The sequence below is a fragment of the Sturnira hondurensis genome, unplaced genomic scaffold (assembly GCF_014824575.4).
Source record: "Sturnira hondurensis isolate 20B ecotype Veracruz unplaced genomic scaffold, ASM1482457v3 Scaffold0005563, whole genome shotgun sequence".
NCBI classification, from domain to species: Eukaryota; Metazoa; Chordata; class Mammalia; order Chiroptera; family Phyllostomidae; genus Sturnira; species Sturnira hondurensis.
This window is the reverse complement of record NW_028078194.1, coordinates 3,281,751-3,298,673: the sequence shown is the minus strand read 5'-3', so window position 1 is coordinate 3,298,673 and position 16,923 is coordinate 3,281,751.

The following is a 16,923-nucleotide window of genomic DNA, read 5'->3' as shown; positions in this document are numbered from 1 at the left end:
CAAGTTGTGACCGTCTATGTGACCCACTGTCTACCAGTGCAGAGCATCAAAGACTCAGTGCCCAGGGTTTTTATTGGGGGCTGCTCACGTAGGCACACTCTGCCTAGTATGTACTAACATTCCACACTCCTGGAAGGAAAGCAGGTGTCCAGCAAAGCCATGTTATTTGCATGTACAGTTTTGGCACAGTGAGCATGGTAAGCCACTCTTATAAGCTCTGAGAATGGTGGCAGTGTTCTCAAAATCCAAGTTTCTAGAGGTTAGCCAAGGGCTAGCCTCATAAGCAGGCCTTCCAAAGGATATGGTCTCAAGCCTGCTAAGTTAACTCTCTTCTGCACACTGTCCATTCTTCTTTGTCTGATGCTTGCTTTGTCAGCCTCTCTTGCAGTTGCGACTAGCCCCAGGACTCAGTTCTGGCCGATAAAGTGCAAGAGTAGAGTGCCCTGATAGCATCTGTAGCTGTGGTAGCCTTCGTGTGACACGTGCAAGGACAAAACTCCAATACATCAAAGATAGCATGGGGACAGGTGAAAAGGAACTACTGTATTTTCCGGACTATAAGACATACCTTTTCCCCGTCCAGTTTGGGAGGAATAATGGTTGTTACTGCTGCTGTTGAGTTCTGTTTACTTTTACATTGGTGAAGTGTTATGTTATTTATGTTACAAAATATTTTACCACATTTTTTGCTTCAAATTTTTTTCCCAGTTTCCTCCTCTAAAACCTAGGTATGTCTTATGGTCCAAACATATGGTAGGTCCCTGGTAATATATCTAATCCAATGCACCATTCTGGGAACAAAATACCTCCATATTTCTTTTGTCATGAGATAATAAAATGCCTTGATTGTGTAAGTAATTGTGAACTTAAATGCAGGTTGCATGCATTTCTAAGTAATATAATAGGCATTCTTCTTTGTTATGGGTTGCACTGTGTCCCCTCAAAACTTATGTGTTGAATCCCTAACCTTTCGTCCTTCAAAATGTGACCATATTCAGAGACAGAGCCTGTAAAGAGGTGATCGAGTTAAAAGAAGGATGTCAGGGTGGGCCCTAATCTAGTATGACTGGTGGTGTCCTTGTAAGAAGAGAAAATGTGGACATGGACATGTACAAGGAAAAAGATGTGAAGACATGGCAAGAGAGGAGGCCATTGAGAAATCAAGGAGAGAGGTCCCAGAAGAAACCAAACTTACCAACACCATGATTTTGGCCTTCTAGTTCCAGAACTGTGAGGAAATAAATTTTGGTTAAGATACCCAGTCTGCTGTGAGAGTCCTAGGAAACTAATATACTTTCCATATTGACATATTGACATATGGCTGACATATAGGTAAATATAGCAAGTTATAACTGACAAAGCAGAAACTCAGAAAAAATGGTCCAACCTGGTGGTCCCAATAGGGTGAGGCAGGAGGATAGATTAGACCAATGCCTTTGCAGGAGAGGAGGCTACACCCACTCAATCTCGTCTTCCAGAGGCTAAGGCTACTGTATAACTGTACTGATTATAAAGAGATAGTAATGAGACATAATGAAGTAAATGGAGATAGGACATCTGGTGACCACAGGTTTGTGGGCAAAGGTGAGGCCCCTATGGGGAGGTTCTGGAGAAGAAGCCGAGGCTGAGAGAAGAGAAAGACCATATCCATGGACCATAGATAGGCTAGACTCCTCTCTGTGTCACTCGATTTTGGACAGACTGTGGCAGGCTATGAGCTTTCCCCAGGGGCAAGGATCCTTGGGTGGGAATCAAGTAAAAGTAGTTCCTGCTACTGTGGCCCCTGACTTGTTGCAGAGGTTATGATCAATTTCACATGGGATGCCTTGGTTACATCCTTCTGGTCAGATTTCATTTGGTCTTGTCGATCTGGGGCTTCTTGAAAATACTGTGTGGCCCAAGATTATTGGCTAAGGTATGAGTTAAGTCAGAGTAGCCACAAACCCAACTCAGATTAATAAAGAAAACAAAAAAAAAAAAAAAAAAAGAAAGAAAGAAAGGAAAAGAAAAGAAAGTGTATTGGCTTATGTAACTAGAATGTCCAGAGCTTCAGGAAACTTCAATTATACTGGACCAAGGAGCTTATCAGGATTGGTTTTCTTTCTCTACCTCTCTGTTCATCTGGTCTCTGTAAGGCTTCATTTCTCCAACTGGTTGTTCTTACTTGACTGTTAAGAAAATTAAGCCTGCCAAAAGTGAATCCAATCCTGAGGAAGAGATGAGACAAATCTAAATTCAGGAACGTTCCACAAAATAACTGGAATATATATATATATATATATATATATATATATATATATATATATATATATTTAAATGCCAATGTTATAAAAGGCAGAGAAGGGCTAAGAAGCTCTACAAATTAAATGAAACTAAAGACTCATTTTCACTTATGAAAACTAAATGAAACATGCCAACATAGACCCTGGATTTGATCTTGGATGGAAAAAAACTGTTATAAAGGAATGTGCTGTATGTTAGATTATAGTATTGCTTCACAGTTAAACTTCCTGAATTTGATCTTTGTACTGTGGTTATGTAAAAGAATGTCCTTGTTCTTAAGAGATAAATGCAATGTATGTAGGGATAAGGAATCCAGATGTCTGTAATTTACTCCCAAATACAGTAATAGTTAAAACAATAGTAACAAAAATACTATAATAGCACAAAATAGAATAGAATAGGCAGAGAAGGAGAATATAAAAAGAAAATAATAAAGCAATTTTGGCAAAATGTTAATTTAGGTGAAGGGCATACTAAGTTCATTGTATTGTTCTTGTGACTTTTCTATAAATTTAAATTATTTGGAAATTTTAAATTTAAAAATTAACAGAAAAGGTGTTAATGGCAAACCTTGATCTCTCAGTGTCCGTGTAGCAATCTCATGCAAGAGTGGTTGGCCTGCAACACATACCACAGTCACTTCACTGAATGAGCTCAGACACTGTGGTGGACAGTCTCACCAGGGACTTATGAAATGGGGAGGAATTCCCCAAGAAGACAACAGGAAGAGCGTGCGAAAGTGTGCTGGACGTGCAAAAATGAAACCAACACATCCGTCATGACCGTCTCTCAGTCTTCTCTCTTATAGTACCCCGTCTCCCAGAACCTCTTCTGTTGGTCTCCCATCTTCCCAGGCCATCCCTCCCTCCACAATGGCACTGGACAGAAGCAGGTCCCTCTCAACAAATAGCTCCAGACTTGAGACTCTCGGGGCTCCTCTCTCCCTTCATCGTATGCATCTGGACACCATTCTTCTTGGTCCTACGCTCTCTTAGTTCATTGATGAAGAAATCATCAGTGTATTTATGTTCAAGCGTTACCAAGGTTTATCCATGTGCTTTTACCCTCAGCTTACAGATTCACATTTTTTTTGACTGGGCCTTAATCCAGGCAAGAGAAGCCACTGGCAGGAGTTTCAGGCACAGAAGAAATCCAGGGAGTTAAGTAATTTTGGATGGGGAGGCCTCTCCCTTCTTTTGCACCCCGCTGTCTTGGTGGCTTTTTCCTTGATCTCAGGCCAGGGCTTCTGACAGGGGATTGACTACTGTCCCTGTCAGTTAGAGAAAGCCAGGATAGCTGAAAGGAACTAGGCCAACATCACTTCATTTCTCAACAGGCAATTTTGACAATTGATTTGTTCCCCAGCAGTAAAACAGAGTTAGCTAAGAGGTTGCTGGAACTTAATCGCTACAGTCTTGGCGTGGAAAGCTCTGCATGCAGCCTTCTTCAGAATAAGGCAGGGATGTGTTTAGGGAACACGTCTGCTGAGAGTGAAAGTAGTAAGAATCAAAGAAGAGAGTTCATTCATTCATTGTTCACATATTTATTCACTCATTTATTGATTTATGAAAGGCTGAACGGCATATGGTTAAAGTAAGCCCACATGAACATTCTTGAAGTTCGTGCTGTGCTCTGCACAACTCCATGGGGTGCTATTCACGAGGACCATGTGTGGCAGCCCTAGGTTGGGGCACTTGTGTCGGGATCGCATCACCTGGTTTCAAACCTCCACGATCTCCAACTGTGTGGCCTTGGATTAGATTCTTCAGTCTCTGTGAGTTAGTGGTTTCATGAGTACACTAAGAATACTTACTACCTNGAGGTTGCTGGAACTTAATCGCTACAGTCTTGGCGTGGAAAGCTCTGCATGCAGCCTTCTTCAGAATAAGGCAGGGATGTGTTTAGGGAACACGTCTGCTGAGAGTGAAAGTAGTAAGAATCAAAGAAGAGAGTTCATTCATTCATTGTTCACGTATTTATTCACTCATTTATTGATTTATGAAAGGCTGAATGGCATATGGTTAAAGTAAGCCCACATGAACATTCTTGAAGTTCGTGCTGTGCTCTGCACAACTCCATGGGGTGCTATTCACGAGGACCATGTGTGGCAGCCCTAGGTTGGGGCACTTGTGTCGGGATCACATCACCTGGTTTCAAACCTCCACGATCTCCAACTGTGTGGCCTTGGACTAGATTCTTCAGTCTCTGTGAGTTAGTGGTTTCATGAGTACACTAAGAATACTTACTACCTGCCTCAGAGGGTTGTTGCAAAGATGAAATGACTGAGTACATCTTCAGTATTCTGAACAACTTAACTAGCATTGCAATGATCTGTCCCTGAAGAATTGGGAGAACACTCTTGGGAAGCCATCTGGGTCTGGGACTTTTCTGTGTGTGTTTCCCCGCCCAACCCCCAGACATTTCAAAAGCAAATCCCAGATGTAATATATTATTTCACCCATAAATGCCTCAGCATATGGCTATAACAGAAAAGAACTAGAACCAAGCCCCCTGCAAACAACCCATCCATATACAATGCCATTATCACATAATAAGTATAGTAAATTTCCAAGTGTTGCTAATATCAAGTTCATATTCAAACTTCTCTGACTCTCTCAATTGCTTTTTTAAAAAATTAGGATCATTTCCCACTCACTCTGATGCAGGGTGTTTTTAGAGCTGCTTCCGTTGGAGGGGGCACTTTTCTGTAAGCCTTGCTTTTCCTCTCGTACTTGGTAGAGACAGTGGAGCAGCCGACACACCAAACCCTAGTGCCCATGGCTATGGGTGGGTGATTTCATAGCATCTGAGCATTTCACACCCATTACATAAGAACTGGGGCTGTGTACGAGGCACTTCCTCCTGTGTTTCCTTTTCTGGAGAGGAATGAAGGGACGAAGGCGATCCTTTGTGAGAGGCGTGTTCTTGTAGGGCGTTCACCACGGCCAGAAAGCTCAATTACTTCTCATAGAGTTGTTTTTCAAATTAGAATCCCAAGTCTGCAAATATATTTTTAGCAGGCTGGTAGTATATGACTATGGATGCCTCAACCCCCCTTTGCACACACTGTGGAAAACCCTGGCGCCCTGTGCCCTTCTCTGGATAGTACTCATGGTTCCCTCTTGTTCCAATTTCCTGCTTTTGTAAAGTCTCAACATCCTCTTTTCAAGGCCATTGGCCTTTCTCCTTCAAGTCCCCACCCACGTGTGGATGACGGCCCATTTCCCTTCATTTCCTCCAAACACTACTTGCACGTAGCTCTCAGGAGATTCTGCGGGCATAGGAAGCAGGGGTGGTGTGGGTGGAGAGCTTGTTAAACTATAGCAGCACGGTACAAAAACTATATCCTTAAATGTCCTCGTATTCTCCCTGTCTCCTAAGACTTCTCACTGGTCTTTGCTTCTCCCCAGAATCCTAGCCTCTTGCCATCTTGCTCGGCCCCCCTCTACTCCCTTGTCAGTGTCAGTGCCTGCCCGTTCCTGTGCTTCCTCATCCCTTCCCTTGAGGTTGCCCATGGAGACTTCGGCTTCTTACATTGTTAGGCCAGGAACCCAGATCGCTTGGTCTGACTCCTCCACCTCTGGACCACCTCTTACTACAATGAAAAGGCCCATTAGAGTGTTTTGTTAAACAAATCAGAGTTCCTGGCTTCTCAGCTCCTATTTCTATATCCTCTATGGCCTCACACTACAAGTCCAGACCAGCACAGTTGTTCACCTGGACTATCACCTTTTACCTGGCCTGCCATCATTCTTAGCCCACTCATACTTTGGACTGAAGCTAGAGTGCTATTTCCAAGACACTAGTGTGTGCTCATTCCACTACCCTGTTTAAAATACATCAGTGTTGACCCATTGTGCTTCAGACAACATCCAAATGATCAACATGCTCAAAGACTCTGCCTGAGTCCAGCCCTGCTCTTATCTCCTGCTGCTCCTCCTCCTATCCCCATCCAGTGGTTTTCCTTAAGTACCTCCAGTTCTCTCTAATGGCCATGCTTTTTCCTCCACCAGCTGTGCTCCCCTCTTCCATCTGGCTACCTCCTACTCCTTCTTCTAGGGTCTGCTTAGAGCAAACGTCCCCAGCCCCTGCCTGCGCCCTGCATCTTCCTCTCCCTTTGTAGTAGTCGTTCCTCTTACAATTGTCTAAGGTCTGCTGTCCCTGTTAGAGTGTGGGTTATGTAGAGGCAGAGATTATGATTGCCTCGCTCATAACTCCATCTTCAACTCCTGAGGCAATGACTCACACAAATGCTCAATGAATATCTGAGTTCAGTTGAACATCTAGGAGAATGCTAGTGGTGCATTCTGCAGGTGTCCATCACCATGGACACTGGTGATGATGAAAAAATCCCAGTAACCCAGAAGCGAAGTCATCAATCTTTTGAGAAAATCAGCAATGCTGAATTACACTCACCTGCAGGTGCCAGAATTCTGACATTTCAAAGGAGAGAAACAAGGAGAAAAAGTGCATTCAAGGCTGCCCAGCTGGAGCTCACAGAAACACTGCTCTGTGATGTATTTTCTGAGGAGATATTTTTTAAGCTGCACTTCCACAATTATACAGTTGCATACGTAATGCCTCAGCTCCTGCTGATGAAGTGATTTCTGCAGAGAACTGGCTGCTTTCCAAGAGGAAGGAAGGGCTCCTGAGATGCCTCTGAAAAAGATGAAAGAATTTCTAAAATAGCAGCTTAATGTTGTACCACATATGGGATTTTCAAATTTGCAGCTGGTTGGATAACCATTTCCGACTTTAAGCCATTTGATTTGCTGTCTCTATGGCTTCAAGCACCCAGAGCTTTATTTATCTCCTGGTTACCAAGGGGGTTCTCTGTCTTTTCCCACCCTCAGTCCTTCCCTCCTGTTGAGTATTTCCAGTTGCATGTTACTAGCATTTGACTAAGTGTCCACATGGAACACAAACTCCATGGAGGTGGTACCACATCTGTTCCTTTGTCCCTTTGATCTCATAAATACCTGGATCTTAATATGTATTGTTGGATAAATGGGTCCTCAATCAAAATGTTGAAAACAACAAAAAAAGTATACTGGAGAAAATAACTTATTAATATTCAAGATAATATTGATTCCAACCTACACCAACTTAAATATACCCACATGTGGCCATATTATATACAAACTCTCTGTATTCCAATTACTATTGCTGTATAACAAACTACCCCAAAACTTAGTGGCTCAAAACGACAGCCATTTTTATTGTGCTTCCATATTCTTTGGGTCAGGGTTTTAGACAGCGAATAAAGGAAATGGCTTGTCTTTGCTCCATGGCATCTGAGACCTCAGCTGGGAAGATTCAAAGGTGTGTGATTAGACAGGCAGAGACTATAATAATTTGCAGGTGCCTTTACTGATGTGTCTAGTGCCTTGGCTGCTATGACTTGAAGACCAGGAATGCTGACCAGAGCATTTCCATGGGCCTCTCCATGTGACTTGGGTTTCTCCACAGGATGGCAGGCTCAGGGTAGTTGGACTTTCTTACATGGCCCTGAGTATGCCAGTGAGCAAGGCAGAGGCCGAATCGCTCTTTATGACTCAGCTCCAGAAGTTACTCAGTGTTATCTCTTGCCATACTCTATGGGTCGAAGCAGTCACAAGGCCGCTGAGATTGAAGGAGAAAGGAAACCGACTCTGTCTTCTAATGAGGGCATAGCAAAGTTGCTTTGTAGGAGAGAGAATGAGTAGGGAGAAGAGATGTTTTTGAAGCCATCTTTGAAGAATACAATCCGGCATATGCCCTCAAGCTTTACCTGCTGATAGGTGAGTAACTAAGTTCCAGGCATTGGGTATTGGAGAACGAGCTGGAGCCAAGGTCATCTTAATCTTAAAAATAAATATTAAAAATAAATATTAAAAATAAATTCCAAATCTTTCTTGGAATTTATCTTTTCTTTTCAAGAGGAAGTCTCTGTTTTTGTCTTCTTAATCATTATTGATTTTTGGCTTGAGAAATAATTTCTTTTTAAATGCAAATAATAGGCAAGATGATACCAACCCCACTTATTAGTGTCTTTATCAAGACACTAATAAGTGTTTATGGGGGGGAAGGACTTTAGAAAAGTCCTTTAGAAATTTTAGAACAACTTTAAAAATAATCTTCCTTTCTTGTAGAAATTAATGCCCATTATTGTAATCAAGACTGACAATAAAGTTCTGCAATAAAGGAACATTGTACATGCTATCTAATTTGGACACCTCCTAGGTGGTCAACACAATGCTAGGATCCTGTTCCCAGCTTTACATCGACCGCCTTGTGATCCTGGCTAAGTTGCTTCCCTTCTCTGGGCCTTAATTTCTTGCATTTGTGCAATGAGAAAGTTGATGATATAGAAGGCCTGGTGTTCCCCAGGGGCGGTTATTGGTTCCCCAAGCCACCTGAAAATCAACCCACAGCAGGGTGTTTCTATGAACACCAATTTTCAAGGTAATCCCCTCTCCAGATTGTTGCCCCGAGGCAATTTAGAAAAACTAGAGCAGCTGCTGAAGGTTCAGTTGCTCTTAACCTGCTGGGACATCCTTGCCCCATGCGTCTCATGGGAGAGTTGTGAGAATTGAGTGTGACAGTGTGTGGCAAAAATGCTGCATATGCTGCACACACATTATTTCCTATTGTGTTATAACAGCTCAGAAGAAAGATCCAACCTCACTGGTCTTTAGAGTGACTAAATGGAAGAATTGGGGGACTATATTGATGATAATTACTCAGAGCTGAACTGGTAAACCATCCACCAGGAAGAAAGTTTCAGACAAACAGAGGCTGGAATTCATGGGACGGAGGCGCCAACAGGCAAGCTGTTGAAATCAGTTGAGCCCATGCGACATTGGCAGAGCAGTCCCTTTGTAAAAGGACCCATCAGAAGCCCATGGTTCTGCTGGTTTTCTCTGTGGCCTCAAAGAGACTCTCACTCCACGTTCCCCCAATAGGCACTTGGGCCAGTGAGTGACATGTACCAGCTGGCCCAGGCTGCATGAGGCCATAAGCTGTGATGGTCCTCGACATTCATTAAGTACTTATTAAATGCCAGGACCTGAACTAATTTTTTTACATGCTTATTCCAATTAGCCCTCCCAACAGACCCCTGAATTGGGTCCTATTATCATTCCCATTTTATAGATGAGGACATTGAAATTGAGGAAAGCCACATACTTTGTCAGAATTCAAACTCGGTTCCTCTGATTCCATAGCTCATGTCCTAAACTCTATTGCAGGCCTTAGCCTCTGAGAAGTTACACTGCTTCCCCCTCCATGGAAATAATGCCTACGGAGCATCCACAAGGGGGCAAGCACCAAGGACACAATCTTCAGGTCTTCCACAACCCCATGAGGCGGGTATTATCCCTATACATTAGAGATGTTAACACGTACACAGTCACACAGCAGGAAGTGGAAGTTACCTACTCTGCCTTACCAAAAGTCCTTGCTCATCGTCTTTTCACCCTCTGACCCTTCCTTAGCTGTCCTGGGTCTGCTTACTTAGAAATGTTGGTTCCCTTCTTGGGGTTCCATGGCTCTTTGGTAATTCTCTCCTACAGCACCTGGTGCCGTAAATTCTAGGGGACCAGTGCATAGAGACCTAGCTCTCTACCAGGTGGAGAGCTTTGCTAGGGTGGGGCTGGGGGTCTTAGTTCATCCCTGTGTTTTCCATGCCCACATGCCAAGCAAGCAGAGGAGGCAGCCCCGAGCTGGACTATATAGACAAGTGTGGGTGTAGAGCCATTGGGCAGAGTTTTGGGGGCTTCCCTTAGCAGGAAGGATCCTGAGGTCTTACAGGCAGAGGCCGGTGAATTGGGACAAATGTCCCACGAGTGGATGTTATGGGATAGAGATCCTAGTGCTTTGGGTATTAACTGCCTGGACAGGGACTTAGGGAGGAGGAGGAAGGTCAGTGAAGTGGACAAGAGATATAAGAGGCTTTGATGCCAACCAGTAACCAAATCTCAAATGCTTTATACACATCCATCACTCCCATGTTCTTGTCTGGACTGTCCTTTCAGAGGCACCAGAAAGACCTGCCACTGGCCCGCCCATCGAACCCTCCCTTACCCCAGTCATGCCTCTGGCCACAGAGTGTTTTGTCGATGCTGTGCAGTTGCTTGGTTAGAGGCGTGAGAGACAGAAGGGGGACCTCCATCCCTATCATTTGCCTCAGCTCTGGGCCACCCAGCTCTGGGGAGCCAGGAGTTCCAAATCCTTGTGCAAACTGTCAAGGTTGCATCAGTTATGATGCAACCACAGTCCTTCCTGCGAATTGACACAGAACTCATGACACAGCTGTCAGAGTTCTAAGAAACTTTGAAAAGGGGAAGAGTGGCTTGGTAAAGGCCCAGCTGCCGGGGAGCCAGAGCAGAGCTCTGCCTGGCCCTAGTGGGTATGTGACAGTGTGGGGCAGGTTGTCCCTCTTCTCCTGAAGGGGTTGGTTTGGGCAGGTGACTGTTGCTACTTAGGGTTTTGGAAGCCTGGAGGTTCTGCGAAGAGGCATGGGGGAATTGCAAGGCCCAGGCCAGGCGGCCAGTGTCAAACAAAGCAGTTTGTCTCTTAGCTGATTTCCATACTTTGCGGGAAGGCTCCTTCCTGTTGGTGCAGTCCAGGTCTCCTCAGAGAGAGTGGAAATCTCTCTTCTCTCTGCAGCAGAGGCCACAGGCAGGTGCACACAAACACACACGTACACACACACTCATGCACATACAGGCAGAAGACTGTGAGGGGTGTCCACTTAGTTCTTTATTGTACATTCATGGTGTTGTATTTAAAGGGGTGGGTATACGACCTCTTCTCCTATCCTCTCCTCTGCTTGTTGCTCTTCTTGTCCTTGTCCTCATCTTTCCCATCTCCTCTCCTTGTTCTGCCCTACCTTTGGCTCCCAGCCTGGCTCCTGGCCTATTTTAGCTCCTTCCATAGCTCACGCTGCAATACGGAGGAATCTTCAAGCCTTAGGAAGGGAAGGGAGGTGCTGGGATGAGTCACTGCTCTCCAGGAGGTGGAGGGAGGGAGGGAGACTGCCAAGGAGGCTGGGCCCCGGGTGCTGCCTGCCTTTTCTTGCTTTCTGGCACACTCTGGGTAGTAAAACTGAAAATTTGAGGCACAAAAGCGGTTACTGTCCTGAGATGACTCCCCTCCCAGAGCTCCGAGGTCCCTAAGATCATTCATATCTTTTGTGCTCTTGCATACAAATCCCCCAATGGTGTGACTCTGACACTTCCTAGGTGGTCTCTGAGGTCTGACTCGGCTTAGAAGGTCCTGTGTGCTCTGTTCTTCCTTGCAGCCAGGTTGTGATAATTGGCCATAGTAAGAGAGGCAAGAAAGAAGCAGGCCTTTACAAAGTCAAGCTTCAGTGGTGCAGAAATCATCTCACTCCAGTCTCCAGGCCTTTGAGCATCAGAACTCAGAAGGAATAAAGTGCCCCCATTTGGAAGACAGAGCTTCTTGGTGTCTGAGATCTGGTCTCACGTCCATCCTACACTCCAATACTTGCCATCCCAAATAGGATTCTCGGTGGAGGACCACTTATGAAGCACAGGCATATACGCAGCTGGTGGTGCATAGCAAGTGGGGCGGGGAGAGTGGCTTCTTTTCCAAGGCCCTCTCTGCTCTTGGGTGGGATAAGACCACCCCTCTGACACAGGAAACCACTAATTATGTAAACCACTGGTTAGCCCTTGAGGGCTGGGTCTGATGAGAATGAAATTCTAGATGACTCTGGAGGTATTGGCTTTGGCCGTGAAAAAATGCTGAGCCGGAGTAGGTGCTCCAGTTCTCATTCATTTCACCCTGTGGAACAAAGCGCCTCTTTCTAGCTTTCCAGAGAACGGAGCAGTGCAGTGGCTGGATCCGTGTGGCATGGCACTGGGATTCAGGGTCCTGGAAGACGAAGCTTGGTGACTTTCCAGGTCATGCTTTGCTCACAGGTGGTAACACCCTGGGGGTGTCACACGGAAGAAGCAGTTCTCCTCTGCTCACCAAAGCGATGTGTCCTTACCATCCTCCACTGCGTATCCTGCCTGGCCGGGGGGGGAAAGTGTGGTGGCCACACCAACGCCAGCAAAGACTCTGGTAAGAAAACACCAGGTAGCATTTCCAGGGTGGTTAGCATTTGGACTGCCTCTCCGTCCTGCTCCTTGGTGAGCCCTGGGGCAGAAGCTGCTGTACCTTATAACCTCCTGTCCTAACCCCTGGTGTGGATCTCAGGCTTTTTCTGCACGAGACTCTTCCAGTTCACCCAGTGCTTGGTGGGTGATGTAAATACTCCCAGTAATTTTTGGAAGCTGCTCCCGTTTGTCTGCACTCATGGTGTCATTGGCCAGAACCATCCTGGGGTCTGTGACACATATCACATCTAGTTCCCTCTAAAGCATGGCCTGAGTGTTAAAGAGCCAAAGGCCACCTAACAGATCATTAAGACTGTGGAGTTAACAAAGGTGGTGCCACATCGCAGCAAGAGCAGCGCACGTTCCCCCACCCCCAAAACCTTTGATCTGTTTGTGACACACATCTCTGGGTTGCTTGTTTGGGTGATAGGTGTTCAAGGTCACTCCCCATGGTCACCAGTGTCCCAGCTCAAGGCCAAGTGGGGCATGTGTGGAGCCATCACCTCATACGCGAGCCCTGCCAGCTCTCTGGAGCCTAGCTCGAAACCCCAGGAATGACCAGGTGCAGCAGTGGAGTGAAAAGGACGTGGCTCAGGAGCCCCACAGAGCTGGCTTCGACCCCAGTGCTTCTGTTTACTGGCGGGTGACCTAGTTAGTGCTGGGCCCCAGCGTATGATGAGGGGCTTGCTTTCAGTGACCTCGGCGTCCTGCCCCTGGACAAAGCTCTCAGATTCTGCTCTGAAAATGGCAACTGGCCTATTTTGCTTGAATGTGCCAGGTACTCTCAAAGAAAATAAAGCATGGTTACTTATTACCTGACCTACATTCCCTGTGTTTGCAATGGCAGGGGGCGGGTCTGAGTTTTCTAAGAAAGAAAGGAGGGAGTGGGTAGTGCTCAGAAGTAAGTACATCGGGCAGAATCCTGAAGTGTTGGTTGCTATTCTCCAGAAAAAGTTCTATTTCAGAAGAACCCCTTAATTTTTCAACATAAATCAGAACTGTCCTATTTTTTCATGATTACAAGTGTTTATTGTATATAGTTATATATAGTATTTTATACATAATGCGTGATATAATAGACAAAATACAATGTAATAATTAGCTATAATAGATAAAATAATAATTGTATAATAATATGTGTATCATACAATATAAGTACAATCAAACGTGACAGAAATTATGATTTAGAAAGTAAAACTCCCCAAGGATTCCATCGCCGCCTCTTCCCTCCTGCCTGCAGCCCACAGGGTAACACTGTTGGTAGCTTGGTGTGGATTCTTGTGCATATTTTCTGTGTGGTAACAAACATACATCTGTTATTTTATGGAAACGGGATCACACTCTTAGCGAGTTACTTGCTGCTCTGAAGGTTGCTTTTCATACTTAACTTCGCATTTTGGACATCTTTCCTGTCAGCACCTGCCTGCCCGTTTCTTTCCCTTCAATAAGAAGATGTCTTCCTAAGGCATCGGGGAAGCCAGAAAAGGGAGGAACCCAGGAAGTCTATAAAGCTTGTTTTCTTTTATTTTCAATATCATTTCTGCCGTGTTTAGGAAGAGAACATATGAAGTTACTTTTCAACACTTTAGATGTAGTTAAATTTGAAGACCACAGCAATGACAGGGGGTCAGGAGATCAGTGCATCAATGGAAAAGACTCACTTCGCCATTTTGACCACTCCTTACTGTGATGTCTGTTTTGTCTGCGGCTGGACTGTTTGAACAAACGGAAGACTTCCTGTGAAGGGAGAGTAATGACCCCCCCAAAATGTCCATGTCTTAGTTCCAGGAACCTGTGATTATGGTCGTTTTTTGTCCCAAGTGGGATTTTGCAGATGCGAGTAAATTAAGGACCTTGAGATGGGCAGATTATCCTGGATTATCTTGGTGGGCCCACCATAACCACAGGGGCTTTTTTATAAGAGAAAGAGGGAGCAGGAGGGGCGAGTGAGAGACCAGAAGATGCTGCAGTGCTGGCTTTGAAGATAAAGGGAGGGGACCATGAGCCACAGAATGCAGGCAGCCTCTGGAAACTGGAAAAGACAGATTCTCCCCTGGAGCCTCCTGGAGAAGGAGTGCGGCCCACTCACACCTTGATTTTAGCTTAGCTTCACACTTCGATCTCCAGAACTGTAATAAATGTATGTTGTTGAAGGCTCTAAGCTTGTGGTGATTTGTTACAGTAGTGATAACTAGTATACCTACCTTCACTTGTGTGTCTTGCATGCTGAGATGCAATTGGTCTCCCTTGGATCCAAATACAAATACTGTCTAACATCATGACGCATTTGTGGTTCCAGATGTTCAGGAACTAACATGGAACTCCGTATAACATGGCCCTTGGGTAGGCCAAAGTCAGCTTGCAGAAGTCATTTAGGTTCTCAAAATCAAAAAGGAAAATAACAGAGGGGAGCCCACTGGTGTCCAGGAGGACATGCCTGGACCCTGACATGGTCTTTTACCTTTGGTTCTATGATAGATCCTCTGTTCCTTAAAGAGAGTACCAGGCTTTTGGCATCACTGAGGGATGGCAGGAGGAGACGGGGCCCAGATTTGCTCATCCAGCCAGGCCCTCCTTCGCAATTCTTCTGACCCTTACCCATCTTGGCAGTTCCCCTGTTCAGGCAGGTGGGGTGGTACCCAGTTCTGGTTCCCCATGGTTCCAAATGATCAGGAGCTCCCTGGCTGTTCAGAACTTGTGTTTGGTTTGAATTTCCTAGTGCTTTCACGTTAGGGGATGGAGGCCGTGTCCTTAGCTGGGACACACACAGAAAGCTTCCCAACTTTTCTTTCGATCACTGGAAGCTCAGAAGTGGCAGTCAAAAGAGAAAAGTAGGTCGCTTGCTACAAAGTTTGGGTTTCTTTTCTAGGTCTCTAGATTTCTGTCTTGGGCTCAGGAAGTGATCGTAGGGCCTCAGTACCTTAGAGGTCAAGGCTGACAGGCCCACATATAAACAAGGGCAGTTGTGTAACACAGGGGCCATTTTCAGCTCCGTTGTTACTCAGGGCACGGATGAGCTGGGCTGTTCACACTCTCAGAGAAGCCTGATTTCACCAATAGAAGCTGGAGACAAAAGCCACATTGACCTAGCCCCTCCAGTCCGGGCACTTGTTGGCCATTATGCTAGGGTTAGGTTCCTGCCACCGCTGTTGGGCTGCTCCCCTCGGGGATCTAGCAGATGCAGTAAACACACTGGGCTAACTGGAATCAGGCTACATGCTGTGTCCTTTAACTCCCACAAACAGGCTCCTCTGTAAAATCAATTTAGAAGACACGTTGGCATCATGCCTGACTGCTACTGCTAGCTGTCACCACACTGCTTCCCCCTCTTCTTAGGCCCAGGGCTGGACTATATTTTTCAGATTCTTTTGCAGTTAGGTGTGGTCAGGTATGGTAGACATGCAGGTGTGTCTGCAGAGAGTCACTCAAGAAAGGTCTTGCTGCTTAGGGGTAGAAAGTGCAGTCAGGAGATAATCTCTGGCTGTCAGCGCCTTTCGGGTAGATCTCAGCTGCAGTAAGCTGCCTTGCCCAATGTCACACCCTTCCAAGGTGTGACTGCTTTCTGTCTCACTGCCTAGACAGGACAGAGAAGCCTGGTCATCTTGACCCAATAGAGGAAGGGAGACCGGCACTGTTTGCTCTAGAGCTGCCCACTGGGTTGGCCACTGCTTCTGTCAGGATTGTGTTGCAGCTTGACTTCTCCCTTCGCCCAATTCTGTTTCCTCCCCCTTCTCTTCACAGGTCATGATTCCTAATAAATTTTGTGCAGCCCCAAATTTTATGTCAGTGCCTACTTCCTAAGAATCCAGTCTGCAACTCTCTTAAGTTCTTTCCAGTGCACTGTGAGCAGACGCAGTGTGCACCGTTTTCAGCCCTGGTCCATAAAAACCTTCTAATAAGTCATCATACTTTCTTCTTCAGCCCACTGGACACAGGTGCCAATGAAGCCCTCGAGGATGGTGAAACTGTAGGATAGAAAGAGCCTGGGCATTATGAAGGAGAGAGCTGCCCTGCTGATCTGAACATCCTTCTAGAACTGTTACCATATTTTTCGGACCATAAGGTGTACCTAGGTTTTAGAGGAGGAAAATCGGAAAGAAATTTTGAAGCAAAAAAATGTGGTAAAATATTTAATAACATAAATAACATAATATTTCATCAATGTAAATGTAAACAGAGCTCAACAGCAGCATTAACAACCATTATCCCTCCCAAATTTGGTGGAGGGAAGTGCATCTTAGAGTCTGAAAAATATGGTAAGTGAGTTAGATGTGGACAGTTATACAAAGCCACTGAGTTTGAGGCATCTATTTGTAACTTTAGCTTAGTCTTTTCTGACTTATCTCCCCTTAGCACTTACTTCCCCACAGGCAAATGGAGCAGGTGGAAAATGGTGGGTATCTGTGGGGGTGGCCACCGACATAGGGGGATCTGAAGATCACACGCCCGTTGTGCCTAGGCTCAAGCAGGCCTGAAATACTTGGAGACCCAGAGAGAACAGCAAGGCCTGGGGCGGCTTTTCTGTACATAGATC